This window comes from Oncorhynchus kisutch, unplaced genomic scaffold (genome assembly GCF_002021735.2).
Source record: "Oncorhynchus kisutch isolate 150728-3 unplaced genomic scaffold, Okis_V2 scaffold4019, whole genome shotgun sequence".
Lineage (NCBI taxonomy): Eukaryota > Metazoa > Chordata > Actinopteri > Salmoniformes > Salmonidae > Oncorhynchus > Oncorhynchus kisutch.
The window spans coordinates 156,980-168,994 of NW_022265964.1; the positions used below are offsets into that span (position 1 = coordinate 156,980).

The following is a 12,015-nucleotide window of genomic DNA, read 5'->3' on the forward strand; positions in this document are numbered from 1 at the left end:
CTAAATGTAGAAGGCTAATGTTAACTAGCTAACGTTGCCCATGAATGGAAGTTAGGCCAGCGAGCAAGCATTTTAGCTATGTAGCATAGGACAACAAACAAGAAAAGCGTGTACTGTATAACAGAGTGATACTGTATAACAGAGTGATACTGTATAAAAGAGTGATACTGTATAACAGAGTTATAGACAGTGTACTGTATAACAGAGTGATACTGTATAACAGAGTGATACTGTATAACAGAGTGATAGATCGTGTACTGTATAACAGAGTGATACTGTATAACAGAGTGATAGACTGTACTGTATAACAGAGTGATAGATCGTGTACTGTATAACAGAGTGATAGATCGTGTACTGTATAACAGAGTGATACTGTATAACAGAGTGATAGATTGTGTACTGTATAACAGAGTGATAGATCGTGTACTGTATAACAGAGTGATACTGTATAACAGAGTGATACTGTATAACAGAGTGATAGATCGTGTACTGTATAACAGAGTGATACTGTATAACAGAGTGATAGACTGTACTGTATAACAGAGTGATAGATCGTGTACTGTATAACAGAGTGATACTGTATAACAGAGTGATAGATTGTGTACTGTATAACAGAGTGATAGATCGTGTACTGTATAACAGAGTGATACTGTATAACAGAGTGATAGATCGTGTACTGTATAACAGAGTGATACTGTATAACAGAGTGATACTGTATAACAGAGTGATAGATCGTGTACTGTATAACAGAGTGATAGACCGTTTTGTCAACATGACAGAGAGGATGTCATTGGTGTTTCTCTACAATTAGGGTGAGTCAACATGTTTTTTTCTACTTGTATGAACGTGCACACAGACATCGGTACTATGAACCGTTCTTTGCAACGTGCAGTAACTAAATTAATAGTTGTTTAGTGGTCCAGAAATGTCGGAAATATGAACTTGCTTGACCCTGCTGTAGGTCATGTAACTGTCTGTTAAATACAATATTCTGTGTGTACTTAACCGGACAGATGTTGCTCTCTGGTTCTGTGATAAAACAAAGGTGTGGTTGAATTTATTTTGCCACTGTGTCTTCTTATTGTCCCGGGACATAGTAGTTACATATTAATAACAGTGATTTTACCCACGCACCGATACTCGTGTGTCCACATAATTGGCGTGGATGTAATGTGGACACCCCCGCTTTAGGCTTCTGTAGGACTGAACCTGCCAAGTTGATGTAAGAGCTACTGTAGAGAAATGCTATTTCTTATGCAGGGGACCAAACTATTGTTAATACAGGGCTACAACTCAAAGTAAAGCCTGTGGGGTCCCCTACAGGATAGCTCCCGCATTACACTAATGGCCAAAACCAGCGCACACACACATAATCTCCTTTGTAGCTGAACATTGTGTGCCCGAAGAGGATTCTACGATGACGGACAGACAACTGAGCCAATGGCGGAAGACTACAGACTACACCCCAGCTGAACCAATCCAAAGATCCGATCTTCCAGAATCAACCTACTTTCTGTTCTATATATAAGTGGTGTACTGATTGTATCGGTCTCTTTGTCTGCAGTTCCGTACGAACCCGCGGGAGATCCGTAATTACGCTGTTCTAGATATCTTCACTCTGAATAAACTGTCGCTTGTCATACAATTTACCACCTTGTCTGAATCGATCCTTGACCGACTCGCCCGTCTACATTTCTAATTTCTAACACTACGGAATGTTTTAATTATAGGCTAAGTCCAGGCGTTCTCCGTTTTATATTTTAAATGTGTATCATGTCATTAATTATGAGCCACTATCGAGAACCAGGGTCAGTAATACCCACATACATTTATAACTGTCACTTTAGTGTTCGTTCTCCTTACATTGTGCATCATTCCATTCTGTTGTATAGGACCCCTCCCTATTCAACCTCTATTGTACACTTTTTTTACACCTTCCAATGTTTCATGGATTCAACTTGAAAATGACAACTTTCAGGATGAATCAAACCGCTGTGTTTATTATTTATCAATATATTTCGTGTGAAAACGCTATTGAATTAAAACTTCACCAGAAAATCTGTTGTCCAGCAAGTGGGTGTTTTCAGTGATTAAATTACATGTATTCAGCGCACGCAAGGTAACCACGCCTGCAAATCCCGTTGTGCAACTTAATAAGGTAAGTCTGAATATAAACTGATGACAAGTGCATAGGAAAGGCGTGAATAATCAGGGCGTCATTTCATAAATTGGAATAGTGCTCTTAGTGAATGCACCCACGCGCTGCTTGAATTCACATGTGGTGCGATCAGTTTATCTCGCCCGTTGCACCGGGGTATGTATTCAGAAGAAAGGTGTGCTGGCCAACGACTGAACCAGTGGGTAATATTACGCAACGGTGCACCGGCCAAGTTATATCGAGCGCACAGCAGTGAGCAAAACGGACCACCACTTTCCTGATCGGTGTCGCCAGAAAGCATTTTCAACGTTGATTTAGCCCTACATTCAAATACTTTCTATGCCCATTGTTGCACGTCACTTTCTCTTGACTGACTTGTCGAAAGAGAGTGTTTTCTTTAGTGACATCTTTGCTTAATTCCGATGCACGTCTTCTAACGTAGTTTCATCATGCGGATAATAATCACGAAAATGCGCTGTCCGTCGCCTTTACCAATAATACTCTACCTCATAGCCCTGTAGCCTACAACACCACATTGGATCATATTGATTAGGCTAATTAATATGATCCAATGTAAATAAGACGGTCTATTCAGAGGAGCAGGATGAGGTGAGCTTGATAAAGACTCACCCCGCTCCTGTACAAAGGACTGAAGACAGCTTTTTAACAAAGTGGCTTTTTAACATGTTTTTCATGTCTTAAAAATGTTTTACCTTTTTAGATCATTAGTACACATTTTAAATGGCTTCTACAGATTTGATATTTTTACAAGGAAAGTACTTTTACTCATGGTTGTTTTAACTAATTGATTTTAACAACATGTACTTTTTAACAAATTCAAATGTAACTCTCAAATGCTGTGTTTTATGCCTTGTTGCCGTTTTTATGTGTGTAAATGATGTAAAAAAATGTATGAGCTGTTTTTAAAGGAATTGTGCCAATAAAACTTTTCCAAAAGAAAAAAAACCAATGTAAATAAGATGTGACTTATCATTTTGTCAAGTTGAAATCAGTATTGTATTAACTTTACAGTTCTTCAGGCATCTTTCCTTTTAAATCATCTGTCTCTATGAAAGCCTAACTTCTCCACAACACTTTTCTACATTAAATTATAAAAGAACGCTACAAACCTCAAGATGTTTTTGTCTTCTACCCGTAAGGTCCATTTCTTCCTCTAGGTCCTTAAACATGGACTTCCTGTGTTGAGACATGAGGGGGGTAGGTGGAGGGAGGAGACAGGGGTGGAGGGAGGGGGGGGGGGGGGAGAGGGGAGGTGGAGGGAGGGGGGAGGAGGAAGGAGGAGAGGGGAGGAGGGGGGAGAGGGGAGGTGGAGGTGGAGGGAGAGGGGGGAGGTGGAGGGAGAGGTGGAAAGAGGGGTGAGGTGGAAAGAGGGGGGAGGGGGACGAGAAGTATCAGGGATATATTGTATAGTGCCCTATGCCCTATGTGGCTCTGGTCTAAAGTAGTGCACTATATAGGGAATAGGGTGTCATTTGAGGGTACCTACTCTATACACTGTAGTAACAGGACCTTATAGCTTATTGACATAGGATCTGTCTCTCTCACTAACACACACACACACACAAACACCTCACCTTAACAGACTGACTACACTACATTTACAGCATCACACCATAACAGACTGACTACACTACATTTACAGCACCTCACCTTAACAAACTGACTACACTACATTTACAACACCTCACCTTAACAGACTGACTACACTACATTTACAGCACCTCACCTTAACAGACTGAATACAGTACATTTACAACACCTCACCTTAACAGACTGACTACACTACATTTACGACACCTCACCTTAACAGACTGACTACACTACATTTACAGCACCTCACCTTAACAGACTGACTACACTACATTTACAGCACCTCACCTTAACAGACTGACTACACTACATTTACAACACCTCACCTTAACAGACTGACTACAGTACATTTACAGCACCTCACCTTAACAGACTGACTACACTACATTTACAGCATCACACCATAACAGACTGACTACACTACATTTACAGCACCTCACCTTAACAAACTGACTACACTACATTTACAACACCTCACCTTAACAGACTGACTACACTACATTTACAGCACCTCACCTTAACAGACTGAATACAGTACATTTACAACACCTCACCTTAACAGACTGACTACACTACATTTACGACACCTCACCTTAACAGACTGACTACACTACATTTACAGCACCTCACCTTAACAGACTGACTACACTACATTTACAGCACCTCACCTTAACAGACTGACTACACTACATTTACAACACCTCACCTTAACAGACTGACTACAGTACATTTACAGCACCTCACCTTAACAGACTGACTACACTACATTTACGACACCCCACCTTAACAGACTGACTACACTACATTTACAGCACCTCACCTTAACAGACTGACTACAGTACATTTACAACACCTCACCTTAACAGACTGACTACAGTACATTTACAACACCTCACCTTAACAGACTGACTACACTACATTTACAGCACCTCACCTTAACAGACTGACTACACTACATTTACGACACCCCACCTTAACAGACTGACTACACTACATTTACAGCACCTCACCTTAACAGACTGACTACACTACATTTACAGCACCTCCCCTTAACAGACTGACTACACTACATTTACAGCACCTCCCCTTAACAGACTGACTACACTACATTTACAGCACCTCCCCTTAACAGACTGACTACACTACATTTATTACAGTAAAGATATGCTGTGGTGTATATACAGAATATATTACAGTAATGATATGCTGTGGTGTATATGTAGAATATATTACATTAATGATATGCTGTGGTATATATGTAGAATAAATTACAGTAATGATATGCTGTGGTATATATGTAGAATAAATTACAGTAATGATATGCTGTGGTGTATATGTAGAATATATTACATTAATGATATGCTGTGGTATATGTAGAATAAATTACAGTAATGATATGTTGTGGTGTATATACAGTGCATTTCGGGAAAGTATTCAGACACCTTGACTTTTTTCACATCTTCTTACGTTACAGTCTGTACAGAAGTCACTGTACAGTGTTGGTCTGTTAGAGGTTCATGAGACGGGCTGAATATCAACACAACTATTCTCAGAGCCAGTTTCCCAAAGACATTCGCAGTGCCCGACTAGTCCGGACTTGAACTCGATCGAACATCTCTGGAGAGATCTGAAAATAGCTGTGTAGCAACACTCCCCGTCCAACCTGACAGAACTTGAGAGGATCTGCAGAGAAGAATGAGAGAAACTCCCCAAATACAGGTGTGCCAAGCTTGTAGCGTCATACCCAAGAAGACTCGAGGCTGTAATCACTACCAAAGGTGCTTCAACAAAGTACTGAGTAAAGGGTCTGAATACTTATGCAAATGTTATATTTCCGGGTAGTTATTTTTAAATAAATTTGCTAAAATTTCTAAAAACCCATTTTTGCTTTGTCATTACGGGGTATTGTGATGTCATTACGGGGTATTGTGATGTCATTACGGGGTATTGTGATGTCGTTATGGGGTATTGTGATGTCATTATGGGGTAGTGTTTGTAGATTGATGAGGAAAAAAAAGAGTTTAAGAATAAGGCTGTAACATATCGAAATGTGTTAAAAGTCAAGGGGCTGTATCTCCATGAAGACCAACAGGTCCCTGTAGAATTATTCCTGGCTTGGCAGTGGTCCAGTGGTGTCTGGACAGAGATCTACACACACAGGGAGAGAGAGAGAGAGGTACACACACACACACACACACACACACACACACACACACACACACACACACACACACACACACACACACAGGAGTAATCACATGGACAGCAATTGGAGGTGTACCTGTGGATGTATTTTAAGGCCTACCTTCAAACTCAGTGCCTGACAGCATGCGAAAATCTAAAGAAATCAGTCAAAAATTGTAAACTTCCACAAGTCTGGTTCCTCCTTGGTAGAAATTTCCAAATGCCTGAAGGTACCACGTTCATCTGTACAAACAATAGTACGCAAGTATAAACACCATGGGACCACGCAGCCATCATACCGCTCAGGAAGGAGATGCGTTCTGTCTCTTAGAGATGAATGTACTTTGCTGTGAAAAGTGCAAATCAATCCCAGAACAACAGCAAAGGACTTGTGAAGATGCTGGAGGAAACAGGTACAAAAGTATCTATATCCACAGTAAAATAAGTCCTATATCAACATAACCTGAAAGGCCACTCAGCAAGGAAGAAGCCACTGCTCCAAAACCGCCATAAAAAAAGCCAGACTACGGTTTGCAGCTGCACATGGGGACAAAGATTGTACTTGTTAGAGAACTGTCCTCTAGTCTGATGAAACAAAAATAGAACTGTTTGGCCATAATGACCATCATTATGTTTGGAGGAAAAAGGGGGAGGCTTGCAGGCCGAAGAACACCATCCCAACCGTGATCAACTTCAACGACCATCACGCGAAGCGGGGACTAGGAAACACAACGGTGTACTCTGTTGTCAACGGTACCTACAAACATGTCATTATTTTGTAGTATGTTTTGTATTAATAAATGGGTGGTTTTGAACCCTGAAAGTTGATTGGCTAACAGTCATGGCATATTTGAGCAATAAGCCCATGTGTTACAATGACATTTTTATCATGGCTGTGAGTGTCGTAGCCCTAAAAACAAAGTCCTCCGGGTTTTTGTGGTACCGTAACCACACAATACATGGTTACAGTCTGTATCCAGGCAACGCTGAGTTGCGTTGTGCATAAGAACAGCCTTTACTACACCCTCCCATTGCTTAAAGGGTTACTAAGGTCGCACAATCAAAATGACCTGCTCTGTCTTTTTGAGAAGAATGGTTTTAGGAGCTTGGCAATTTAGATGTATTTTAATTGAACCTTTATTTAACTAGGCAAGTCAGTTCAGAACAAATTCTTATTTACAGAGGAACAGTGGGTTGACTGCCTTGTTCATAGGCAGAACGACCGATTTTTACCTTGTCAGCTCTGGGATCGATCCAGCAACTCTAACCACTAGGCTCCCTCCCGCCCCCACCTTGATCATGTGACCCTAATGACCTTTTAACTTTATTGACACTTATTTTTTATTTTGCTTTGCTGTAGCCCTCATTAAAAGCTTTACCATTTGTTGTTCTTCATTGGCGCAGACTCTCTCGTATGTCATTATGCTGGTGTTGTTCAGCTTTCTGGCCTGTTATCAATTAGTCCTTACTATTACTTCATTTCATCACACAGCCTACTAGTCCTGCGTTTTAAATACATTCAAGCATTCTCTTGAATAATTTGCCTACAGTATACAATGGCCTAAATAATATATATATTTTTTAAAATCATTAGTACACGTCAACTCTCTGGTGCACCTATCACACCAAGCAATCAGGAACTATATATATATAGATATATATAGATATAGATAGATAGATATATATAGATATAGATAGATATATAGAGATATAGATATAGATAGATATATATAGATATAGATAGATATATATATATAGATATAGATAGATATATAGATATAGATAGATATATAGAGATATAGATAGATATAGAGATATAGATAGATATATATATATAGATATAGAGATATAGATAGATATAGAGATATAGATAGATATAGAGATATAGATAGATATATAGAGATATAGAGATATAGATAGATATAGAGATATAGATAGATAGAGATATAGATAGATATAGAGATATAGATAGATATAGAGATATAGATAGATATAGAGATATAGATAGATATATAGAGATATAGAGATATAGATAGATATAGAGATATAGATAGATATAGAGATATAGATAGATATATAGAGATATAGATAGATATAGAGATATAGATAGATATAGAGATATAGATAGATATAGAGATATAGATAGATATAGAGATATAGATAGATATAGAGATATAGATAGATATAGAGATATAGATAGATATAGAGATATAGATAGATATAGAGATATAGATAGATATATAGAGATATAGATAGATATAGAGATATAGATAGATATATAGAGATATAGATAGATATATAGAGATATAGATAGATATATAGAGATATAGAGATAGATAGATATAGAGATATAGATAGATATATAGAGATATAGATAGATATAGAGATATAGATAGATATAGAGATATAGATAGATATATAGAGATATAGATAGATATAGAGATATAGATAGATATATAGAGATATAGATAGATATAGAGATATAGATATATAGATCGATATAGAGATATAGATATATAGATCGATATAGATATATAGATATATAGATATATATAAAATGATATATACAGTAAATAGTAGCCTACAGTGCTTGTTCGTCACATCGACGCAGCGCTGTATCCTTCCTCTTCCTACGAGCTCAAGTCACATGTCTTCCATACGTCTGACGTCATCTGCTTTTGTCTCCTGAGCGACCAGTCGGATAAACATTCCCCCATTTTTTTTCAAGTTGAATTGTTTACTTGCGATCTCTGAATACTGATATTAGGCTACAGTTGTTCACCAATGAATGTGATTATATAGACGGTCGTTTAGAAAACAAATTCAATGTATATACAATTTCTACCGTGTTGCATCATGGGTAAACAGTCGGACAGTGATATAATATTGTAAAACAACGTGCATCGCTTTTTCTTCGCCTTGTCCGCAACTGTATTCGTAAACGTCATTAAACCTTGTTCAATATGATGAGGTATTATCAGTAGTAGAAGTGGTAACCGTGAGTCAAACACCTTTGTCCTGGAATGACTCTTCCTCTACCGATGTGTACAACTCATACTTACCTGGCAAGGGAGACACCGTGATCAAGAAGGCGGTTCACCCAGGGCGAGGCTCAGCTATTGCACTCCGGCTGTGCTGACCCCTGCGAATTTCTCAAATGTGGAAATCTCGATTGCATAATTTCTGGTAGTGGGGGACTGCGTTCGCGCTCTCCCCTGATCTTCATGTTAAAAATAACAAAGGATTTGCTATCATCTGGATTTCTGATGAGACTTAATGACAATACCATTTTTGCCCATATCAGATGAATGGATATAGAATGTACGGGTCTATTTAAAATACAAACTAACTAACGTCTCAGAGATACATTTTCTCTTCTGATAACCCCAATCTGTTATTGTAGCACCGGTGATTATGTCTTTCATGTCCTGATAATGTCAAGGAAAAGGCCTACTTTTTTGCGTCCTCAGACGTCAAATCTGGATTGAGGTCTTTTTATTTGCTAGATAATTAAGTCATTTATATGACAGTTTAAACGCATAATAAACTCGGCTAATGTATTTAGTTTTTATTTGACCTTTATTGAACCAGGTAGGCTAGTCGAGAACAAGTTCTCATTTACAACTGAGACCTGGCCAAGATAAAGCAAAGCAGTTCGACACATACAACTACACAGAGTTACACATGGAATAAACAAAACATACAGTCAATAATACAGTAGAACAAAAGAAAACAAAAAGTCTATATACAGTGAGTGCAAATGAGGTTAAGATAAGGGACATAGGGCAATACATAGGCCATGGTGGGGAAGTAATTACAATATAACAATTGAAAGACTGGAATGGTAGATGTGCAGAAGATGAATGTGCAAGTAGAGATACTGGGGTGCAAAGGAGCAAGATAAATAAATAAATACTGTATGGTGATCTGTGAGCTGCTCTGACAGCTGGTGCTTAAAGCTAGTGAGGGAGATAATAGTCTCCAACTTCAGAGATTTTTGCAGTTCGTTCCAGTCTTTGGCAGCAGAGAACTGGAAGGAAAGACGACCAAAGGAGGAATTGGCTTTGGGGAGTGACCAGTGAGATATACCTGCTGGAGCGCGTGCTACGAGTGGGTGCTGCTATGGTGACCAGCGAGCTGAGATAAGGCGGGGCTTTACCTAGCAGAGACTTGTTGATAACCTGTAGCCAGTGGGTTTGGTGACGAGTATGAAGCGAGGGCCAACCAACGAGAGCGTACAGGTCACAATGGCGGGTAGTGTATGGGGCTTTGGCGACAAAACGGATGGCACTGTGATAGACTGCATCCAGTTTGTTGAGTAGAGTGTTGGAGGCTATTTTATAGATGACATCACCGAAGTTGAGGATCGGCAGGATGGTCAGTTTTACGAGGGTATGTTTGGCAGCATGAGTGAAGGATGCTTTGTTGCGATATAGGAAGCTAATTATAGATTTAATTTTGGATTGGAGCTGCTTAATGTGAGTCTGGAAGGAGAGTTTACAGTCTAACCAGACACCTAGGTATTTGTAGTTGTCCACGTATTCTAAGTCAGAGCCGTCCAGAGTAGTGATGCTGAACGGGAGAGCAGATACGGGCAGAGATCAGTTGAAAAGCATGCATTTAGTTTTCCCTGCGTTTAAGAGCAGTTGGAGGCCACGGAAGGAGAGTTGTATGGCATTGAAGCTCGTCTGGAGGTTAGTTAACACAGTGTCCAAAGAGGGGCCAGAAGTATACAGAATGGTGTCGTCTGCGTAGAGGTGTACCAGAGAATCACCAGCAGCAAGATCAACATCATTGATGTATTACAGAGAAGAGTCGGCCCGAGGCTTGAACCCTGTGGCACCCCCATAGAAACTGCCAGAGGTCCGGACAACAGGCCCTCCGATTTGACACACTGAACTCTATCATTACAACCCACTGACATTACAACCCACTTTGACATTACAAACCACTTTGACATTACAACCCACTGACATTACAACCCACTTTCACATTACAACCCACTTTCACATTACAACCCACTTTCACATTACAACCCACGTTGACATTACAACCCACTGACATTACAACCCACTGACATTACAACCCACTGACATTACAACCCACTTTGACATTACAAACCACTTTGACATTACAACCCACTTTCACATTACAACCCACTTTCACATTACAACCCACTTTCACATTACAACCCACTTTGACATTACAACCCACTGACATTACAACCCATTTTGACATTACAACCCACTGACATTACAACCCACTTTGACATTACAACCCACTGACATTACAACCCACTTTGATTATATTTCAACCCACTGACATTACAACCCACTTTGACATTACAACCCACTGACATTACAACCCACTGACATTACAACCCACTTTGACATTACAACCCACTGACATTACAACCCACTGACATTACAACCCACTGACATTACAACCCACTGACATACAACCCACAGACATTACAAACCCACTCACAATACAACCCACTGACATTACAACCCACTTTGATGATATTACAACCCACTGACAATACAACCCACTGACATTACAACCCACTTTGACATACAACCCACGTTGACATTACAACCCACTTTGACATTACAACCCACTTTGATATTACAACCCACTGACATTACAACCCACTTTGATGATATTACAACCCACTGACATTACAACCCACTGACATTACAACCCACTGACATTACAACCCACTTTGACATTACAACCCACTGACATTACAACCCACTGACATTACAACTCACTTTGACATTACAACCCACTGACATTACAACCCACTTTGACATTACAACCCACTGAAATTACAACCCACTGACATTACAACCCACTGACATTACAACCCACTTTGACATTACAACCCACTGAAATTACAACCCACTGACATTACAACCCACTTTGACATTACAACCCACTTTGGCATTACAACCCACTTTGGCATTACAACCCACTGGCATTACAACCCACTGACATTACAACCCACTGACATTACAACCACTGACATTACAACCCACTTTGACATTACAACCCACTAC

The 12,015-nt window shown here is 39.5% G+C and overlaps 1 protein-coding gene and 1 non-coding gene across 2 annotated transcripts in view; one reads left to right on the plus strand and one right to left on the minus strand.

The window, feature by feature from the left end:
• LOC109878766 (NACHT, LRR and PYD domains-containing protein 5-like) overlaps positions 1-3,396 on the minus strand; it is a 28,321-nt gene extending 24,925 nt beyond the window's left edge. Inside the window, exon 1 of the mRNA XM_031821830.1 lies at positions 3,289-3,396. The gene's annotated coding sequence lies outside the window, so the exon portion shown is untranslated. The remainder of the gene's footprint in view (positions 1-3,288) is intronic.
• Positions 3,397-9,007: 5,611 nt separating this feature from the next.
• LOC116373112 (U1 spliceosomal RNA) lies at positions 9,008-9,171 on the plus strand. The gene has a single exon (XR_004209511.1). It is a non-coding gene; the product is annotated as a U1 spliceosomal RNA (small nuclear RNA).
• Positions 9,172-12,015: the final 2,844 nt, after the last annotated feature.